The following is a 6,000-nucleotide window of genomic DNA, read 5'->3' as shown; positions in this document are numbered from 1 at the left end:
CGGGTTCTCCGGCATTGGTTGATTGCAGAGTGATGGGGTAACTGGGCCAGCCTCAGCTGCCTTACGCAAGCGGCAACAGCCAGGGTTTTGTAGCAACGTATTAGAACAAATCGTAGTGGGGGTGCCTGGGTGGCTCAGTCAGTTGAGCGTCCAACTCTTGGTCTCAGCTCAGGTCATGCTCTCATGGTTGTGAGATGGATCCCCATGTTGGGCTCCATGCTCAGGAGAGGAAAGAAGACTCTGCAGAAACTGTGTGCGACTCTCTCCCTCTGTCCCACCCCTGCTCATACCCCCCCCACCTCAAATAAATAAATAAAATCCTAAAAAAGAACAAATTGTAAGGACGGTGGCCAAGTACCAAACAGACACACTAACTGTTTATTTTTTTAAAAATACTTTATTTATTTATTTGACAGACATAGATCACAGGTAGGCAGAGAGAGAGGAAGGGAAGCAGGCCTGAGCCGAAGGCAGAGGCTTTAACTCAGTGAGCCACCCAGGTGCCCCCCAGTAACTGTTTACTAAGGAAAGAATGAAGTTGGCATCTATGGGTGAATGTGTGCAAGCAGGTGAACAGAGAGATGATGGGTTAGAAGAAGAAGCAGGGAGCTTGGGTTGACAAGAGTCTGTGACACCTGACGCTCAATGAGCTGAATTCAAGATCAAAGGCACCTGCAGAAGGTCCGTTGGCCCAGTTGCCTTCCTGTGCACAGAAGCAGAGATGCTCTCACAGTATAGGACTGGTCTGAGCAAGAGGGTCGAACATGCCCTTCACTTGTCAGATTATCAGCCTCATGAGCTGCCGGCTAATCCCAAGGATTAGGTCAGGAGCAGGTCTGCATAGAATTTTCCATGAGTGTCAGAGAAAGAATTCTAGGACAATAAAGGCCATTTCTACTCATGTCCCAAATGAAGGGGAAACTGCTTCGTCATTACTCAAACCAGAGCTGACCACTCAGGAAAAACTGTGAGAAGAGAGACCAAGAGCCAGGGAGGGGTGTTGGTGTACTGGGGGCACAGCACGGGGGCTTCCTGATGAGAGGGATGACAGCCGTGTAATAAATCATCTGTAAGGGGCGCCTGGGTGGCTCAGTGGGTTAAAGCCTCTGCCTTTGGCTCAGGTCATGATCTCAGGGTCCTAGGGTCGAGCCCCCCATGGGGCTCTCTGCTCAGCGGGGAGCCTGCTTCCCACCCCCCCCCCCGCCCCCACCGCCTCTGCCTGCCTCTCTGCCCACTTGTGATCTCTGTCTGTCAGATAAATAAATAAAATCTTTAAAAAAATCATCCGTCAGATGGTCCTTTCCCCTGAGCCTCCTTGTTCAACATTTCATTTGTGAGACACTGTCTTTTTATTCGGCAAACTTATCTACAATTCCTACCAAGTGTCGTTCGGGATCCTCTTGACGGATTCCCATTCTGATTCTTCTAAAGTTATGAGTTAGCAAGCTCTTCAGACATATGAATCCGATGTACCCAACCTGGACCGACCCGACTAACCAGGTGCTAACGGTCATGAATCTGGTACGAGGAGGAGGAGTTGGAGGAGGACATCATTCATTCATGTTTCCATTCATTTGTTCATTCATTCATCCACTAACCCATGCCCGTGGAGTTTGACTATGTGGGGACACAATCCAGAAGGAACTCAGAGACTAGTTAGAGAGACTGACACTTAAATGTGAAAATCTTATAAAAAAAAAAAAAAACACTGTAAGTTGCAATGAGAAAGATATACACAGTGTCTTAGGGAGCAGAGAGGTTGGGCGTGTATCCTGCTATGGTGGAGAGCAAGGAGTTTTTCTGGAAGCTTCCTGGAAATGACTTTTTTTTTTTTTTTTAAAGATTTGTTTATTTGGGATGCCTGGGTGACTCAGTCAGTTGAGCATCTGCCTTTGGCTCAGGTCATGTTCCCCGGGATTCTGGGATCAAGTCCCGCATCAGACCCCTTGCTCACCAGAAGGCTGCTTCTCCCTCTCCTGCCAACCCCCCTGCTTGTGCTCTTTCTCTCTCCCTGTCAAGTACATAATAATAATAAAAAAGATTTGTTTATTTATGTGAGAGAGGGAGCGTGAGCAGGAGGAGGGACAGAGGGAGAGAGGGAATCTCAAAGGGACTCCCTGCTGAGCACAGAGCCCGATGTGGGGGCTCGATCTCACGACCCTGAGATCATGACCTGAGCCAGAATGAAGAGTTGGACACCACCAACTGAGCCACTCAGGGTCCCCAAAGATGACTCTTGAATGAGCAATGGAGTCCTAAAAGTGTCACATTTAGGTGAACCAGTTGACATGGAAGGAAGCGGGCAGCGAGCGAAGAGGACCGGCCGGGGGACAGAGCTGCTGGGCCTACTACTGGAGGACAAAGTGAGAGGCAAGGGTGATAAGAGCTAGACTGGACGGGAGACCAGGTCTTCAAACATCTGCTACGGGACACCAAGAGGGGCCTAGATTTTATTTTGTAAGTAAGTCAGGAGCTATTGAAAGTTAACAGTTTTTTAAAAATGATTTTTACTGGGGCACATGGGTGGCTCAGTGGGTTAAGCCTCTGCCTTCGGCTCAGATCATGATCCCAGGGTGCTGGGAGAGCCCCACATCGGGCTCTCTGCTCAGCGGGGAGCCTGCTTCCTCCTCTCTCTCTGCCTGCCTCTCTGCCTACTTGTGATCTCTCTCTCTGTCCAATAAATAAATAAAATCTTTAAAAAAAAAAAAGAAAAAAAATTATTTTTACTATGCAAGAAATATATATTCATCATAGAAAATTTGGGAATGGTAGACAAACATAAAGAAGAAAGTAATAAAATGCCTGCCTATTTACATTTTTCCTTACTAAATATGGGTTCAAATCACCTCTTCTAAGGTTTGTGCAATATTCTCTTCTAGGAAGGTAATTTAATTGATGTAGTCACTTGCCTGCCACTGTACAGTTTGGTTGTTGGCAATTTCCTGCTACTGTTACTCCTGAACATACACATTTTGCACATAATTATTTCTATAGGGAATTTTAAATATGCAAAATCTATCCTTCTAGAAATAGCCATGCTAACATAATACATAATAATATTATTTATTTTCCCATCAGCTACACAGGAAAATATGCTTTAACATATCCCATGGCCAACATTGGGGGTGTGTGCCAAAAAATAGTTAAACCTTTGCCAAATCGACGGAAATGATATCTCATGGCTTTTCATTCAAACATGATTACTTTAGAAAAGTCTTTATAATTCTATCTCCAGATAATATCTCTGAAGCCAAAAACAAAGAAGGAAAGGAAAGAGAAAGGGGCCCATCTGAATTTCTCACCAGAGACAAAGCAGTGAAGGAGATACATATTGTCACTTCTTCTTCTACCTAGTTCTCCAGTGGGGGGTGGACAGATTATAAACATAATCAGCCCAGTCAGTTACTGGAGAAGCTTGGGCAAGGTGTCTGGAAACAAGTATCCTGTCGTGGCTCAGAGTCGGAGCAGTTAAGCTGGAAGAGATGCAAGAGGTCCTGCATCACCCATTTCACAGATGTGAAGACTGAGGTCTGGAGAAGCGAAGGGATGTGCCCTTGTCCGCACGGTTGGTACAGAACCTGGATTCAGGACCAGGTTTTAAAGGGGTCTGAGTCACCTTCTTTGAAGATTCCTTCACCAGAGAAGTGGGCTTGAGACTAGCCTGCCCACCTGCCAGGGCGGGAAGAAGGGTGTTGAAAGGGGTGTGCCGGCTCCCCACGTGCTGTGTGCTCATGGGACTCGATGCCAATGGTGACCCGTGCTGTCACTTCCCTTTCCTCCCCTGATCATCTGCTCACGGATTCTTTCTGATTTCCGTCTTGCGGGCATTTCTATTTTCTTGTGAATTTTTGGCTCAACACAGTGATTTAACACGTGGGGGTGGTGCTGGGGTGGAGGGAAGGAGAAATGTGTGAGCCGCAAGAGGGCGTGGCGCTGGCGGGCGGACAGAGGTGCGGGGCCCCTTGCAGATCGTTCTCTGAGGTTATTGTGTGGGCCAGAGGGCCCCTGGTTTCATTTGGCTGGACCAATCCCCCAGGCGCTTTTGAGGTTAATGGAGTCAGGAAATGATTTAAGAAACGAGAGATTCTGAAACATGAAACATCACTTCAGTGAATTTACCCAAGTCTGGTCTTCATCCTTACAAATCTAGAACCCAGGCTCCAGGCAAGGGGAGATGTTTAGTTCTATGAGACTCGGGGATTTACTGGGCGAACATTCTTTCCCAGGGATCTGAATGCCTTCACAGGTGTCCCAGCACGTCCTTCTCCAGGTTTCTGACATCAGCTCCGTGCCGGGTGGCCTGAGTGGGCAGAAGGCAGCTCATAAGCCTGGTCAGGAGCAGGTGTCCCTGAAGGCCTCCCCTTCCATGGCGAGACTGGCCTTGAATGGCCCACTTGGTTGGTTTCCCTCCCTTCCTTCCTTCCTTCCTTCCGTCTGTCCGTCTGTCCGTCCTTCCTTCCTTTTTTTTCCTTTCTTTCTTTCTTCTTTCTTTTCTTTCTTCCTCCCTCCCTCCCTTCCTTTCTTTCCTGTAAAGATTTTATCTATTTATTTTTGAGAGAGAGTGTGCACACGCATTGGGAGGAGGGGCAGAAGGAGAAAAAGAATCTCAGGTAAACCCCTTGTTGAGCAGGGATCAACAATCGGGCTTACTGCAAGGCCCGATCCCATGGTCCCAGGATCAAGACCTGAGCCAAAGGCAGATGGTCGACCAACTGAGCCACCCAGGCGCCCGGTCTCCATCTTCCTCTGGGTTCCATCACCAAATAATTTTCATCGAGAACAGTCTCTCAAACTCGGCACTATTCCGTTGATTTTTGAGTGTTTGTTTTTAAAGATCTAATTCCATTCAATCAAGTTCACTCTGTGGTTCTTGGCATATTCACAAAGGGCATGACCACCACCACGGTTCAATTTCAGAACATCGTTGTTATTCCAAAAGCCCCACCCCGTGCCCATGAGCAGTCACTGATTTACCTTCTGTCTCGACATATCGCCCTCTTCTGGACACTTCATGTACATGGAATCCTACAACAGGTGCCTGTGGGGTTTTTAAGGTTTAACGTTTTCAAGGTCCATTCATGCTGTATTGGGGGTCAATACTTCGTTCCTTTTTATGGCTGAGTCATACCCCTGGTAAAGAGTAAACCATGTTGGGTGCCTGGGTGGCTCAGTGGGTTAAGCCTCTGCCTTTGGCTCAGGTCATGGTCTCAGGGTCCTGGGATCAAGCCCCGCATCGGGCTCTCAGCTCAGCTGGGAGCCTGCTTCGTCCTCTCTCTCTGCCTGCCTCTCTGCCTACTTGTGATCTCTATCAAATAAATAAATAAAATCTTAAAAAAAAAGAGTAGACCATGTTTTGTTTATCCTTTTATCAATTGATGGACATTTGGATGCTTTTTGACTATTGTGACTCTTGCTACTATGAACATTCACGTACACATTTCCGCGTGGACATGTATTTTCACTGCTCTTGGGTATATACCTAGGAGGAGAGTTGCTTGCTCCTATGTTAATTCAATGCTTGGTTTTGTTTAACTCTTGACATTTTGGATGAGGTCATCCCTTACCGTGGAGGACTGTCCTGCGCATTATAGGACATTTAGCAGACTCTCTGCTCTTGACCAAGCAGACATAAGTAGCACCCTCCCTAAATGCACACCAATGGTGACAGCCCAAATAGCCTCAAACATTCACTAGATGTCCCTTGGGGGGCAAAATGGTCCCTGGCTGAGAACCTCTGGTTTAGAGGGCTACTTTGGCTTTTTAAGGTAAAGTCAAGTCATGACACTCATCCTTTGGACTTGGAAAACATTCTCTGTGTCCTTCAAAACTTCCCCTCGCAGCAGCCCCATTGCTGAGTTTTAATTTAAATTACCTTGTCCTTCCCACCATGGAACAGATTCCTAAGAACAAACAACACGGTGTGGCTGATTACCAGAGGGGAGGGGGTGGGGGATGGGTGAAACAGGTGATGGGGATGAAACAGCGCCCCTGTGTGAGCCC

This window comes from Mustela lutreola, chromosome 15 (assembly GCF_030435805.1).
Source record: "Mustela lutreola isolate mMusLut2 chromosome 15, mMusLut2.pri, whole genome shotgun sequence".
Lineage (NCBI taxonomy): Eukaryota > Metazoa > Chordata > Mammalia > Carnivora > Mustelidae > Mustela > Mustela lutreola.
The sequence above is the reverse complement of the archived record's forward strand: the minus strand, read 5'-3'. Positions refer to the sequence as shown.